The 17,100-nt window shown below is 41.8% G+C and overlaps 1 protein-coding gene and 1 pseudogene across 1 annotated transcript in view; both read right to left on the bottom strand.

Annotated features, from left to right (window-relative positions):
• Window positions 1-17,100, bottom strand: part of SORBS2 (sorbin and SH3 domain containing 2) — a 344,555-nt gene that overhangs the window by 241,049 nt on the left and 86,406 nt on the right. The window lies entirely within an intron of this gene.
• LOC122890652 lies at window positions 9,474-9,598 on the bottom strand (annotated as a pseudogene).

Below are 17,100 nucleotides of genomic sequence, written 5' to 3'. Positions count from 1 at the left end.
CATTCCTAAAGGAGAGACACATTGATTAGTAGAAGAGAATAAAGGCCAAGAACATCCTATGCCATCAACAATCCTATTCAAGCAAGGGAATTCAATGGAAAAAAGAGAGTCTTTTAAACAAATGGCCTGGCATTGAATGTGTCAAAATGAACCTTGACAAATATCTTGAACCATATTAGCCCGAAATGGGTCATAAAACTTAAAACTGTAAATGTAAAACAAAACAAAACAAAAAAAAAATAAAAACAAAGAACTCAGGTGAAAATGGGCAAAAGACTTGAAAAGACATATCTCCAATGAAGATATACAAATGGTCAACAAGCCTATGTAAAGATGCTCAAAATCTTCAGTACACTTCAGGGAAATGTAAAATAAAACCACAATGAGGTAACCCTTCATACTTAATAGGATGGTAATAATAATAATAATAAGAAGAAGATAATAAAAAGACAAATGACAAATATTGGCAAGGATGTAGAGAAATCAGAATATTATACATTGCTGGTGGGATGTAAAATGGTGAAGCCAAAGAGAACAGTTTGGTGATTCTTCAATAAATTAAACATAGTATTGCTATGTGACCCAGCATTTCCGCTCCTAGATATATACTCAAAAGAACTGAAAACAGGTGTTCAAACAAAACTTGCACACAAATGCTCATAGCAGCATTATTTATAGTAGCCAAAGGTGGAAATAAGCCAAATATCCATTGAATAATGAGTGTATAAACAAAATATTGTACATCTGTACTTTAAAATATCAGTCAGTATAAAAGGGAGTGAATTACTGATACATGAATGAGCCTTGAAAACTAATGCTAAATGGAAGACACAAAACAAAAATCTACACATTGTGTGATAATGAAAAGGAAACTACATACTGGGAAAAAATATTTGCAAAATGTATATCCAAAGTTAGATTCATATGCAGAATATATAAAAAGTTTTCACAGCTCAATAATAAAACAACTCATTTTAAAAAATAGACAAAAGCTTTAAACAGATACTTCACCAAAGAAAAAAGATACAGATGGCAAATAAGAACATGATAAAATGCTTAATATTATTAGTTGTTAGGGAAATGCAAACTAATATCACAATGAGATACGATGACATCTATTAAAATGGCTAAAATTTTAAAAAAAACTGACAATAGCAAATGCTGACAAAGATATAGAGGAACAGTAACTGCCATTCATTTCTAGTAGGAAAGCAAAAGGGCCTTTGGAAAGCGGTTTGGTTGTTTCCCACTCCCTGGTATTTATCTAAGAGAAATGAAAAAACGTGTCCACAGAAAAACCTGAACGTAAATGTTTATAGGTACTTTCTTCATAATCACTAAAATATGAAAACATCACAAATATATATTAGCTGGAGAATGGTACATTCATACAAGAGAATGTAACTCAACAATAAAAAGGAAAAATTATTGACGTATCCAAGAACAGGGACAAATATGAAATAGGTTTTCCTGGTGAAAGCAGACAGACACAAAAGGCTGCAGATTGCACGTTTCCACTAATAGGACATTCTGGAAAGGCAAAACTATAGGGACCAAAAGCAGATCAAGGGTAGCCAGGGGCTGGAGTTGGGGGAGGACATGATTATAAAGGGACAAGGATCCTTTCTGGATGGATGGAAATTTCGTATATCTTGATATGGTGGGAGTTACATGATTGCATGCATTTTTCAACACCCATATACCCATACACCTAAAAGGGGTGAATTTTACTGTATTATAAATTATACCTTTATAAATCTGGTTTTAAAAAATGATGGAGAATACTAGTTGGTTAAAGCAAATGAAAGGGCATTGGCAGTTCTATTGAGAGCAATTTCACTGGTAAAGCCTGAAGCAAGATTGAGATAATAGCATACATTTATTCAATGAGGTAGAAAGCAAGGCGTTCTGCAGAGAATGAGATGTGGGCCTCTGCTCAGTTTTATATTAATCAAGTTAAACTGCCATGTATCTTTTCCTCTAGTTTGTAATTCAAAACCAGAGAAGTTTGGTAGGGAGGGGGCAGCAGGGTAGGACAGGAAGAGGGCAAAATGATTTAGCATCTCCAGGGGCCTTTGCGTTTGAATAATCTTATTTGTGATATTTAATTTGGAGAAAGAAGCTTATCTATCACATAAAAACTAGGGAGAGGAAAGCTTGGCAAAACTTTTTGTTTAATGAGGATCCCCAGGAGAAGAGAATGACTCACTGTGAGTCTTCAGTTAGCAGGAGTGGCAACGGAGATGAGGTATTTTATGACAATAGAAAACGCAAGCTAAACCAAATAGAGAAATTATGTTCCATAAACTTACACTCATCATGTATCCAATAACAGTTCCAGTATTGATATTATTTTCATTTCTCTTACCACCTTGTATTTGAGCCTTAACTAACCAGAAACAATTTGTTCTAAGATAAGAAAAAAAAATCTAATTTTTCTTCTGCCTACTTAGTAAATGGTGAGGTAAGTCATTGGGGTTGGAAGAAACGATCTGACTTGGCTTCCCTTTGCAAACACTTTCAGTATCTTTTGGATTGATGCACCAAATTCTCACTCTGCCCAGTGTGGAGGTGACAGCTGAGTGCCAAAATGCTAATGCCATAGAATCCGGCTGGCCACGTGAGTCACAGTGCGCAATTATAGCTCAGAATCCAGCCTTTCGGGATCTGGGGTCCCCGTGTGTGCAGCCTCCAGATCCTTCTCCTCCTCTTCCCAACAGCAGCAAGTCCAAGCCAGACTTCACAGGATGAGTAAGCGACACATGGCATGTGTGAAATTCCCCTCCACCCTGTTACCCTTTCCAGAGCTGCCGTAGTGACGATTATAGTAACCTTGACTCCATAAGGAATGTGACAACTTAAACCCCACAGACTACTTAGCAATGCGCTATTCCAGAGCAGTAAGTTGTGCCCTAGGGCCCTGGAATGATGACTACGCTGCGGGAGCTCACATCTAAGGATTCTTGTCCGTCAGGCAGGAATTGGCTTAATAGACAATGACTAAAATGTCTAGAACAAGTGATGCCTTTTACACAATGGAAAGGATTTTCCTACAACCATCTTGGATGGCTGGTCTCATCGGTGAATAACTGACTCTTTCATGTTAGAGCTAGCTGGTACTTTGGCATTCCACAAGCTTTTCACATTCAGCCTGGGATGCAGGGTTGGCCTGGTCTCCACCCTGGGACCTGAACTATCCAGAAATTTAAGAATGCTAATTAGTGCTCAAGTCGTGGCTTGAGTTTAGGGCAGTCCAGAGAATTGGATGAACTGTAGAGACCCTTGGGAATTAGGCTTTACTCTCTGGCTCCAGACACCCCCACATTATATGGGTACAGTGGAATGGAGACAGAGGAAAGGATATAACTATGACAATTTTTTTCATAAAGGTTCAAGGATTCAGATCAAATTTAATGGTTCCTATGGTGATTCAGGTCTTCGAGGAAGTTGTCTGTCATACAGGTGACAGTCAACCTGCCTTTAACCACAGATCCCCTAAGATCATGGAATAAGAAAGGAAAAGGAGGTCATTTCATAGTAGGGGCAGGATGTTTTTTAACCCTATGAAATCCCATTGTGACACACTGTCTTTTTTTTTTTTTTTTACGATTTTATTTATTTATGTGACAGACAGAGATCACAAGTAGGCAGACAGGCAGGCAGAGGGAGAGGGTGAAGCAGGCTCCCTGCTGAGCAGAGAGCCCAATGTGGGTCTCGATCCCAGGACCATGAGATCATGACCTGAGCTGAAGGCAGAGGCTTAACCCCCTGAACCACCCAGGTGCCCATGACACACTGTCTTACCCTTTGCGTTGGCAGTTTTTCTTCATGTCAATAGCTTCATGACTCTGTGATTTCAAAATTAGGAAATCTATCTGAATGGAAAGGGAAATTCCATAAATTTGTAAATAGATACAAATTTATGACTAATAAACTTTATAAAAATTAAGAAAATTGTCATAGAAATGAATATTCTCATGGTTCAGAATCAAACCAAAGTTTTAATTGTCCTTTATAAAAGGATATTATAACTATATTTTTTTCAAAGATTTTTTTAAAAAATCTTTATTTTTAAAGCTATTTATTTGACAGACAGAGACCACAAGTAGGCAGAGAGGCAGGCAGAGAGAGAGAGGAGGAAGCAGGCTCCCTGCTGAGCAGAGAGCCCGATGCGGGCCTCGATCCCAGGACCCTGAGATCATGACCTGAGCCGAAGGCAGAGGCTTCAACCCACTGAGCCACCCAGGCGACCATAAATATATTTTTAAAAGATTTATTTATTTGAGAGAGAGCATGCACACACACATGTTGGGGGGAGGGGCAGAGGAAAGAATCTTCAGGCTGACGTGCCACTGAGCATGGAGCCCCAGGGAGGGGCTTGATCTCACCAACCATGAGATCAGGACCTGAGCTGAAACAAAGAGTTGGACATTTAGCTGACTGAGCTGCCCAGGTGCCCCAAGGACATTTGAAATATAAATTTAAGTGTATTCTTTTTAAAGGACATTTCCTGACACAGTGTTTTAAGTTTTTTCTCTCACTATTAAGTCCACTGGGCACAGTTACTTGTTTCCTTCCTATCGATAATGTATCCGGAACATTCTCAAGTTGCTGGAGATCGTTGTATGACCCCAGTAGAGCTAGAGTGGAGTATCCACTGTGACACTTTTACCACTGTGGCTTAGTTGTTTCAAAGAAGCAAGTAATAGTGACACACTTGAGTTGCAGGGACTGAGCTACTGACTGGTCTGGAAAAGCTTGGTTTTTACTCTCTTGGATAAGGCTCTTTAGTCACGAGAGAGCTATCTGAGCTCTCTCCTCAGTCCAAGGCCCACCGTTCCATCTGTCAGAATGATAGAGCAGCTCTTTCCCACCAGGGGTCTCAGAAGGTCCTTGAATCTTGGCACGTGCTTGTTGATTCCATTGCCATTCTGGAGACCAGACCCTACTATCTTAGGGGGCCACTGGAGTTTCACCAAGGCCACTGTGAATTCTGGCTTGAAATTTCACAAGACAGCCCATTGTATTTTGAAGTAGCATTTTCCCTGATGGAAAAGCCTTTCCTCATTATTTTTGTTCAGTGGACAAGTAAAGAATTCATGAATTCAAAGTGACGTTCTCAATTGATGGCTCAGACGGGTTGTGTTGAATTGTCATTTACCACTCTCCCTCCCCTCGTCTTTTTTTTTTTTTTTTTTAAGATTCTGATAGTATTCTGATGAAAAACAAGTCAGCTCCAATGCAAGGATAAATCTTCATTCATACACTCTGAAATTCTCCTCCTAACTAACCCTCTGTCTCTGCAATTATTCTGTTCGAGTCAATCTTAGATGCTGCACCCCTCATTGGAGAGTAAGATAGTAGCCCAGCATGCCATGCTCCCATGGGGCAGGCCTAGGTCTGCAGGGGAAATTTGCAGATCATTATTTCAATTCCGATGAATGTGTCAGAAGTATAAAAGGCCTTATCCCATCTGGTCCTCTTCACAGGAGACTGAAAGGAGACAGGCAGGAATGTTGATGGCCAAAACCACTTAATTTCTATTGAGACTAAAAAAGAAATAAAGAGCAGATCTAGATTGCCAGAAAACAGAAAACAAGCACATGGTTGTTAAAATTACACGAACAACTGGAGTTCGAGAAGACAATCTGTTTTCAGTGGCATGAGGGTGTCTCCATTGCTTTTTGATCCACAACCAGGCGGACAACTACGGCCACCGTAGAAGCCTTCAAGTCTTCAGGATTGTGTGGATACTAATTTAGACTTAGTCTCTGGTTTGTTATGAAATGAAACTTGTTCACAGTATAAGTGCAGAGCAGAAAAGAATATGACTAAAGATGCCTTAGGAGACCTTTCTCTTCATCCTGCCTCTCAGGCATGAGTCACCATTTCCTCTTAAAATATGGAGAACTACTAAATGTGGCTTTCATGTGGGTTGCACACTTGGTAATGATGGAGCTGGGAAAACCACACAACTCCCCAGCCATCCACATGTCATGGGTTCTCACCGCAATCCTGAGAGATGCCGAGATATTACAGGAAGTTTAACATTCTGCTCCATTGGTTTATCCCATATGTTGAGTCTAACATCTTTATGAAAAAAAAAGAAAAAGAAAAGAAAGAGGACACTTTCTTCATGGTTGTCAGAAAAACTCACGCAAACGAGAGCGCACAGTTCTTTGATATCCTGGCCTCACAGGCTTTAGGAAACGTTTTCTCCAAATGTTAGCTCTGTTCTTATACATGAGAAAAAGGACTTCATGCCTTGGTTTATGGGTGATTAAACCGCCCCCCTCCTTTGAGAAACTGTAGTTGCTCTGGCTAACACCTGTGCTAATACCTGATCTCTGGATACCATACATTTTGCAAGATACTAATTTCATCATTTGACTGACATCAATTTCAGTGACTTTGGGATATACCTAGAGCCCTTGTCAAAAACTCTTCAGAGCTGAAAAGATACACAGCTTTTCTCCCATATTTTGCCCCTAAAGTGGCTATTGTTAAGCTCAGAAAGCCTGTGTATTCCCAGAAATGAAGAAATATACCTTAAACTACCACAAAGATCATGATTTGATATTTATAATTTTTTTTTACAAACTGATGTTTGTTTTCTTTTTAAACATTCTCATACTCCTTTCAGGACACATAGTAATATGATGACAAAGGAAAGATAGATTAATTAGTAGTTGTTTTTTTCTGAGAAGGCTTTCTCATGCCCAAGAGAAATAAGCAAGGAGTTATAAATATGTAATAATTTACAATTGTTCTAATGGGATCTTCCTGATCTACGCTCATTGTCATTTTCTCTTTTAAAATGACACCTGTGTGGCTCAGTGGGTTAAAGCCTCTGCCTTCGGCTCAGGTCATGGTCTCAGGGTCCTGGGATCGAGCCCCACATTGGGCTCTCTGCTCAGAGGGGAGCCTGCTTCCTCCTCTCTCTGCCTGCCTCTCTGCCTACTTGTGATCTCTGTCTGTCAAATAAATTAATTTATCTTTAAAAATAAATAAATAAAAATAAAATAACATCCCATGGAAGAATGTAGAGAAAAACTTTGAATGTATAACCAAGACCCTCACATAATGTAGAGCCTGCTTACATCAGGAAATAATCCTTTGTGAAGTAAGTAAACCCTTTTAGTGTACTATAATTCAAAGCTTTTGGTAAATTTACTGCAAAACCCATGTACTCAATGCTGCTCCAGGCAACAGGTCCCCGTAAACATCCTCTGTACACTTTGTAGAACTATAAATTCTACTCCCATTCCTTGCATCCTGATATGCCCTCTTATAAAGCCATGGTTTCTAAGTTACTCTTCACCATGTCCTATCACTCAGGCAGGTTGGAACAGAAGATAGGTTAGAACTAGGGCTTTAGGCTTATCGCGGTTATGTCCATAGACCTCTTTATCACCTTTTGGTTGCAAACTGTTGTTTACAGAGCTGGGTACTATTCTGTATTAACTGAGGATTGTAGCCATCTTTCACAGAAACAAAGTGCCCAAAGTTGTGAAACTGACATCCAGCCAAAAAGTGGAAGTACATCTCTAACAAGCACCATTATATTTGAGGGGGAAATAGGTGCAAACATTTTAATCTGGGTCTACTCTAGAAAACTCAGGTCAGTTGTTTTTGTAAGATGTTCCTTGGTTTTGTTATTTCTGTAGGTTTCTTTTTTTCTTTTTAATATTTTATTTATTTGTGAGGGAGAGAGAGAGAGAGTGACCACAGGCAGGGGGAGCGGCAGGCAGAGGGGGACGGAGATGTAGGCTCCCTGCTGAGCAGTCCTGGGGTTCCAGCTCAGGACTCTGAGATCATGACCTGAGCCAAAGGCAGATGCTTAACCCACTGAGCCACCTAGGTGCCCCATATTTCTGTAAGTTTCAAGGGATTTCCTTGAATGTCAGGAAGTCTTAAAAAGAGAAATGGATTTCCATATCTGAGTTGCAGTTCAGACTGAGTGTAGGTTATCAGAGTCGATTCTCTATGGTACATTACTTTGCTCACAGCTTTTTTGGGTATTCCATTCTGACTGCTTCTCAAATCCATCCAAAATCTTAAACGCAGAGACAAGTGGACTCAAATCCTGGGTATCTGGGAAAAGTTGGAAGCAGTCTCCCACTAGCACATAATGTCCTTCTGGTTTTCCTTTATTATTTGCATTAATATAAAAACAGTGCATTAAACTATTCACCACCAAGCAAATCACTACTCCAGGAAGCTGTGATCTGTATGATCTCTTGGTTCTGTAGAGGCTCCCTACCCTGTATCCCTGCCATGGGACCTTGGGGATCATGAAATTCTCTATACTCTAAAGGTAAGTGATGGGAGTAGGTTGGTGGGAAAAAAACTGCCAAAGACGCACACTGATGAGTGCTGTGCACACATAAACTGTAGCTCCTTCCCGTAAGTGGGCATGTGGGGACCCTGAGCCTTGCTTCCCACCTGAGTATCAACCTGAACTTGAAGAGCACAGGGAGGGAAATGATACTTAATAGATGCTTGGAGTTTTGCATAAATAATAGTAGCCATCACAACTGTCCAGGGAGGCTAGTGTTAGATGGTTTCTTTTTTTTTTTTGGGGGGGGGGAGAAAGAGCTCTGTGCAGGTCGGGGGAGGGGCACAGAGGGAACAACAGAGAGAGAGAGGATCTTAAGTAGGCTCCACGCTCAGGGCAGAACCTGAACAAGCCTTGATTTCACGATTCTGAGATCATAACCTGAACGGAAATCAAAGAGTCCACTGCTTCACCGACTGAGCCATCCAGGCACCCCTATGAGGCTGATTTTATGGATGAAGCAATTGAAGCTAAAATAAATAAAATCACTCTTCCAAAGTCTTATAAGATGAAGTATATATCCTTTTCCCAAATATGTAATGTAGAACCAGAAAATGTGTTACCTTGGTATTCTTTGAGGCATGATCTTGACTTCTTTTAGTTCACATATAAGATTCCTACTACATCCCAAATGTGTGTGGTGAGGGGAGAGATTCCCAAATAGCGATACACTACGGCAGCTATATAATCTTTCTTTCTTCTAGTTGTAAAGGGAAAAGAATAAGAGGGATACTTAATGAGCTATATCTCCTGTCCACTTTGGGGGGGAAATCTGCAAATTTAATTTTCTTCTGTGAGATATAAAACAAGTGTCAGAATTTCTTTCTCCATATTATATTTGTAAGTTCTCAGAGACTCTTTTACGTATATGCGTATAGTATTATGCCATCGGACAAGCAGTAGAAACTGGAGAGTGTACCAGCAAGTTTCTTTTTGATGGGGCTGATACCTAGGCACCCTGAACAAGGTCTCAGAAGGAAATAGAAGGAAAATCATTTTTGTATTTTCCAAGGTGAGGGCAAGACTATGGAGTCTGGTTTGTGTCTAGGATTTTTTTTTCTTATGCTCACTGAATTTATTATCAGTTGAGGCATAATTGACATGTGTCAGGACTTCTGATAAGCCTTTCGGTAAGCACCAAATAGGTGAAAAAAATGAAATAGAGATATATTATTGAGACATTACTTTTAGGTTTTCAATTAGCAATAATTGCACCTTGGATAAACCTCATTGGCTATGATACTGCCACTGCGCAAAGCTTACTTTTAGGTTTTTGTTGGTCATCAAGGGTGTGACGATATTCTAGGTAGAGACCGATTTATAGGGAATATGGAAAACATTAGTGCCAGTAATTTTTCGTTTTGAAGTTTAGCTGCAAAATGTAATGGTTCCATCTTAATTTGAAATCTCTTTAATTCTAGAAGGTCACTGAGGGGGACATAATTGATTTTCTTTGCCTCATCTTTTTGGGGTGGGGTAATGTCTATGTCCCCACCCCCCAAGTATTGTTATAATATCAAAGCTTCTCATGACCCGGACCCCCTGCCTACAGCCAACTGTTTCAGGAAATGGCAGCTGTCCCAAGCTAGGCACTGCTGTTGTCATTTACATCTGGGATACTAATTTGGGGTTAAAACACTCTATTTTTCTTGTCACTTGAGGTAAACTATGTCACTTGAGTAAACTATGGTCGATTGTTAAGAGATGACAATCTCTTAAGAGATGTTAATATGAAGAGATGGTGTTAAGAGATGTTCTGGAACATATCACTATGTTTTAGGAAAATAAAGTGAGTCTATTATGAATCTAAACTTGGAGCTCAAAGATTCTATTCCCAAACAGATTCTCTTGATGAGAGAGATGTACAACTAGAAATTCTTGTCGTGGCTAGAGAAATCCTACCCACGCAGAAAGAGGAATAAAGAAGCCACTCAGAGAGAAAGGGAGAAGCAGAAATAATGAATACTGTTCTTCTGAAAATAAATAAATTGGAAAAAAGAAATGAGAAAGAAAGAGAGAGAGAAATTGCTAGTTCTCTGATCCCAAATGCACACTTCCCATTGGTGCCAAGAAACTCTCCCATAACGTTAGAATGTTTCCTGCTACTTTCAAACCCTGTGCGACTCGTGGATTTCTCATACTTAAAATTAGTCTTTTCTGCGCATACATTTATATGAAGACACCATAAAGACTATAGCCTCTTTATAGCTTTACAATACCCATTTAAATGCTGACATAATAAAGGCCATAGTCTAACAGTGGGTCACCTCTGCAAAAATCACCAGAGATGATCTCTTCCACCAAGAATTAAGCACTTAGTTTTTCCTCACAATAAAGTCCCACATTCTCTCCAGGATTTTTGGAGATCATGGTGTTTTCAGACTAACAAGTACGGGGTTCCCTCTCTGGGGGCCCAATGCTTCTGTGGAGTTCATTCAGGAATGTGGATTTGGTCATCTTCCTTGAGCTATGCAACCCAGGGGTGGGAGGTCGATAAAGCTTTTACCTCAATGCTTAATGTGGACGCGCACATTCATCTGGCCGGGTGTACCCGTGTTTATGAAGTGCACCTCGGAAAAGCACAAAACTAAGATAAGCCCTCTACGCAGAGAGCACTAGATTTTATTTGGCACTTGAAATCCCTGGAGGGAAATGTCATTTCATTAGGAGGCTTCTTGGCTGCTAATCAAGGGCTTTTCATTTCCTTAAGCACATTGATCTGGTAACAACTTTCCCCCTGAAAAGCAAACCATTTGGGAAAGCACTTTCTGAAAGCACACCCAGAAAGGCCTGCTTCTCTTCAGAAACCGCAAACACTGAAGAGTCATCAGGAATCAAAGCAGGACAGGGAGGAGGGTCTGTACGGGGAGTCCGAGCTGCTGTGGGTGCGCACGCTACACCCCCCCGCTGGTCTCAGGGTCCCTAGAAGCGCTCCTTCACCTGCACGGTCTCACCTGCTGAAGCGGAGTTTGCTGCTCTAATGGACATCTGAGGTATGAGGTCAGCATCAAGATGTCATTTTCCTTTAGTCCTTCGACGTAAACTATAGCCGGCTATCAGAGGACGGTAAGGCACTGCCTTGGTTGGAGGTTCATGGAACGAATTACTCTGTTTTATTTTATTTTTTTTAAAGATTTTATTTATTTATTTGACAGAGAGAGAGATCACAAGCAGGCAGAGAGGCAGGCAGAGATGGGGGGGAAGGCTCCCACCGAGCAGAGAGCCCAATGAGGGGCTTGATCCCAGGATCCTCAGATCATGACCTGAGCCGAAGGCACAGGCTTAACCCACTGAGCCACCCAGGCACCCCGAATCGCTCTGCTTTAATGAAAACTCTGCCTGTGAGATTTTCAGCATGTCGTCGGCACTCAATCAACCTCAGTCAAATGTAAATCTATGCTCTAGATTATAACACTACACTTCCACGTAGATTGAGCTGTTCATTAAAAAGTACAAAATGCAAGCAAATGCTAGGATACCTGTCAGTGCATTTCTTACATTCCTTTCTTTTTTTTTTTTTTTAAGATTTTATTTATTTGACCGAGAGAGACACAGCGAGAGAGGGAGCACAAGCAGGGAAAGTGGGAGAGGGAGAAGCAGGCTCCCCGCTGATCAGGGAGCCCGACGTAGGGTTCGATCCCAACACCCTGGGATCATAACCTGAGCCGAAGGCACACACTTGACGACTGAGCCACCCAGGCGCCCCTTACATTCCTTCCTTTTAGTCCCACGTCTGATTTTAAACCATGCATCGCAACCAGAATGTTCCTAGAGCAGAATGAGAAACAGTGTTGTTTATGAAGGAGAAAGATGGTGGGCTTCAGGACCAGGCACGGTTCTAATCCCATTCCCTCTCACCTATGTGGCCATTGAGTCTTACTTCCTCCTATGTAAAAATCCCAATAATACCGTCTGACGATGATTCAAAATTGTGGCCAGGAATAGATAGGATTATGAATTAATATGCCTAGGTCGCTGCCTGGCTTGTAGAAGACACATACTATGAGTTACTTCTTTCTTCCTTCCACCCCTCCCTTTTAATCACTCCACTATCTTACCTACAGCTAAAACCCTTGTCGTTTTGTAAATCTTGGGATTTTCACTAGTGTCAAAGCCCCTCTAGCCACTTTTTTCCCCTAGCATCATAGATTAAAATACTTTTTTTTTTTACTGCCTATTTTTATATTTCCTAGTCTCACCCCCCCAACACACACAATTCTCCCTTATGCAGCAGAAATGAAAATGCTATGGTAAAATCAGGCACTTTGCATTTGTTGGCTGTTGCAGATTCCATTTGACACATTTCCTTTCCACCGGATCCATAAATTGCCTTTTTGCTGGGGTTGCTGCAAACACGGCAACCAGTCTCTTAGGCAAGTCGGTGTTTCAAAGCATGCCATAAGGAAGAGGACAAAAAACATTTTAAAGAAGCCCACATAACCTACCCTGTAATAACAACAAAATCTACTTTAAACAGAAATCTGAGCACATTTTTTTAAAGGTTTACTTATTTTAGAGAGAAAAAGAGCAAGTATATGTATGTCCATGGGAGTTGGGGGGAAAAGGAGAGAGAGAGAGAATCCTCAAGGAGACTCCTTGCTGAGCACAGAGCCTCACATGGGGCTTGATACCCATAGATCCCCAGGACCCCCGAGACCATGACCTGAGGAGAAACCAAGAGTCAGCCCCTCAAGCAACTAAGCCATGCAGGCACCCCTGAACAAATTTTTACCTAATGAATTAATTAGCTTCATGAATTTACTCTAAGAACTGGAGGAAATCCAAAAGGTATAATAAAAGATGTGAAAACTTTCCATTTTCTTTCCTTGTGATAACTTTATCTATTTCTTTTTTTTTTAATGTTTAAGATTTCATTTATTTGTCAGAGAGTGCACAGAAGTAGGGGGAGAGGCGGGGAGAGGGAGGAGCCCGATGCAGGGCTCCATCCCAGGACCCTGGGATCACGACCCAGAGCCAAACACAGACATTTAACTGACGGAACCCCACTTTGTCTATTTCTTGCAGCAAAAGAGGCCAAGAGCATCAAGAAGAGTCTAGATATTTATAGCAGTCTCCAATAATACCTCTGAAGTACTAATTATTGATTAGTTCCTCTCAAGCCTTTAACAGTTTACCATTATTGGAATTAGCTTTGGGGAACCCAAAAGAACAGTGGAAAACAATGACAGGAATAAAAATGGAGGAAATTATGAACCAAAGAATAATCACAACAACCATCTTGGCTGATTTTATTGTCTGTCAGGAGGTTTCTCTCAAGTCTTTAAAAAATACAGTATTAGACTTACTAGGACTTACTTTAGTCACAAAGATTGAAGAAATTAAATTCATTCTGCAAGTGGACTGTGGCTTTCTTAGAGTTCCTTAGGGTATAAAATAAACACCTTCATGGCCATTTCTGCCATAGGTAAGACTCAAATATTTCAGCCGAGCATAGGTCATCCTCTGAGGGCTCTGCTACATCCCTGCCTCTCTCTTCTCATCTCCTAATCCAACCCCCTCTTGTCCTACACTTGCTGAGCTCTGTGCAGTGCCTCAATGCGCTGGAGTATTTTATAACTCCAACCTTTTTTGACCTGGCTTCCTTGCTAGGAATTCCTGTTTCTCCTCTGCAACACCACTCTATTCCACCTCTGTAAAGACCATCCTGAACCTCTCCCCCTTCCACAGCCCCATCACACCACCCACCATGGAAAATCAGCCACTTTCTCTTATTTAGACACTGTTATTTCCTGCACATTCCTGTATTCTAGACCCTTCCATGTATTTTGCTCTGGTTGGTTTACAGATCAGTCCTCTCAAGGAGACTGTAAGCTTCCTGAAGCTAGGGACCCTTTTTGAGTCATTTTTGCATTCTTGGTGCCTGGTGCATAATACGTGACCATTAAAAGATGGGGAACAAATGAAAAGCTGTAAGAGAGAGGATAAGAACTTGAAGCAAGGAGTGTGGACCATGAACAAAACCCAAGATGCTGGGGGGTTAGTATGCTTAGAAATGTTGGGTCCCCCAATAATGGGTCCACGGTCAAAGGAGCGAGACTGATACAAAACAAAGATCAAGCAAAGCTATATTTTGCGCCAAGCATCAAGAATCAAACCGACCGTCAAACAGACCGGTCGGGGCTGCCCCTTACAGAGAGGGTGACTACTCCCTGCCTCACAGACTAACTTTTATAGAGCAAAGGCCATGTGGTTGGGCCTGGCCACACACGGGTGGCCAATGAGATTGTAGCACACAGAGAAAGCTTCACAGTCCTGCTAGGTCACACATAAGTGACCAAATGAATTACAGTTTACCCTATAGTAGATATTTGAACTAGCCTATCACCTTGGTCAGAATTGGCACCCAAAGGGCGGGGTCCATACTCCTTGGTAGCTAGGAGACAGTATGTGTCCCCACTGATTGGATACCTCCATCTGGCCTGACCCACCCTTGTATTTGGGCTTTGTTACCCGGGACTGGTTTCCGGGACTTGTTTTTAAGTAAGTTCCCTGAAGGGGGTGAAGGGGCAGGGTCAGGATGGAGCTGCTCTGGCTAAATAGGCCCTTATAGAAATAATGCACAGGTAAAGACACAAATATTGTGAGTCATTCAGAGAGAGGAATGGTAGGTAAAAGTGATACTGAATTTTTACAATTTTAACCATATGCTAAAGATTCTTCCATTATTTATTAACTTTTTTTTTTCTATTTAACTTTGGAGGTCGCTTGAAGGTGGTCCATAAATAAAAGGGAATTCTGTAAGCACCTGTATGTTCTGGGAAACCTTCTACTGTGAGTGTGATATGAAATAAAATTACACACACCAAAAAATGAGCAAATGAAGACTGAAAAGAGTGAGAGAAAGAAGACCCACTTATTAATTCAGGGAAGAGTTGCTGGATATAAATCACCAGTCGCATAATACACACTGGATAAACAAGGCTGCCATCGTTCCTTATCTTGGGGAGCTTGCCTTCCAGTGCAGGGGAAGAGAGACAAGTAAACAAACAAGTACCCAAATCTGTAGTCAATTTCAGATAGTGCAGAGTATCATGAAGATAATAAAGAGGGCCATACGGTAAGACCATAACTGAAAGACTGCTACAGTACTTGGTTTTGGCTGGTTAGAAAAGTCCTCTCTAAGGAGTTGACATTTATGCTGAGACCTCAGTGACTAGAAAATCCCGGAGGACATCTGGAAGGAGAATGTTCTGGGCAGATGGGATGTGTCTGGGTCCTTGAGATCAGAGGGCATTCAGAGTCCCTGAGGAACCAAGAGAAGGCAAGTGCGGCCGAGCAGAGAGTTGGAGGAAAACGGTGATTCATGTAATGAGGCTGGAGAAATAGAGAGAAGGCAGCAAACGCAGTGCCTCAGATGACATGGAGAGGAATCTGGCTTTTATTATTGCAGGATTTTAATTAAATAAGTGAATAGAGACCTGATTTATATTTTATAAAGGACATTGCCTGCTCTGTAGATTCTTGATAATAGGGAAGAAGCACCTGGAAGCAGGGCAATGATAGCAATAGTCCAGATGAGAGACGACAGCGGATGGCCTGAACAGGGTAGCAGTGGCAGAGGGGAGATGAAACCATGGGGATTCATTGGGTAGAGAGGATGGAGAGGAACATAATTTTCAGACATACTATACAAATGGAATAGAAAATTGTGTGATGTGTGTGTGTGTGAGAGAGAGAGAGAGAGAGAATAGAAGGAGACAGACACAAAGACAGAGACAGAGAGAGAGAGGGAAAGTAGGGAGGGAGAGGAATTATAGTGCATCTGCAACACAACAGAAGTGAGCAGTGACAACAATTAGGTCGAAGAGGCCAGATTAGGCAGAGCCTCAAGACCTCTAGGCCATGTACAGAGTTTAATTTATCCAAGAAGCTATGAAGAATGAGCACTGGGAGGTTTTAGGCAGGAGAGTGACACGGTACGTTTGACTTTGAGCAACACTGCCTTTCTGGGACTACTGTGAAGAGAGCCCTGGAGGGCCCCCAGATGTTGGGCTCACATCACGGTGGGAGAGCTTTCTAAGGGGTCTTCCTCTCTTCAACAGAAGCTTCACCGCGACCCCTCACGTGGCCACCACCTCCCTGCGGGCCTTGCTGTGGCCGTGTTCGCGTGGAGCTCCTGCCTCACTTACTAAGTTCCTTGAGCCCCGAAGGTAGCAGAGCAGCTGCTGTGATTCAGTTTTTGAAAATGCCCAGCAAGGCCCAGAGAGCACTTGCACATCATAAGCAAGAAAAAGTATTTCTTGAATGAATGTTCCATGGTATGGGATTATGTCGGCTCCGAGGTAAGGCTTGGGGACTCTGGCACTTCTTCCTCTGTCCTCATCCCCGGGCCCCTTTGTAGTGAGGGGGTGGCTTGCCTTCTTTCATACACCTGCCACCTTCAGGGTCACTGTCAAAGCCTGGCCATAATTACAGTTGGGAAGCTGGTGAAATTCAGCTTTGGTCCTCCCCTACCCTTTAGAGCCCTGTCGCAATAATACTGGATAAACAAGGCTGCCATCGTTCCTTATCTTGGGGAGCTTGCCTCCAGTGCAGGGGAAGAGAGACAAGTAAACAAACAAGTACCCAAATCTATAGTCAATTTCAGATAGTGCGGAGTATCATGAAGACACTAAAGAGGGCCATGCGAGGGCCTTTCTGCTCACCCGGTTCAATGGTCTAGGGTCAGCCTTCATACACCCTCATCCCCACCAGGCCCAATGCCCTGCACACTAGTGCAGGGGTGAGACGGGACAAGGAGA

Source organism: Neovison vison, chromosome 11 (genome assembly GCF_020171115.1).
Source record: "Neovison vison isolate M4711 chromosome 11, ASM_NN_V1, whole genome shotgun sequence".
Classification (NCBI taxonomy): domain Eukaryota; kingdom Metazoa; phylum Chordata; class Mammalia; order Carnivora; family Mustelidae; genus Neogale; species Neogale vison.
This window is presented reverse-complemented; position numbering and strand designations above follow the sequence as displayed.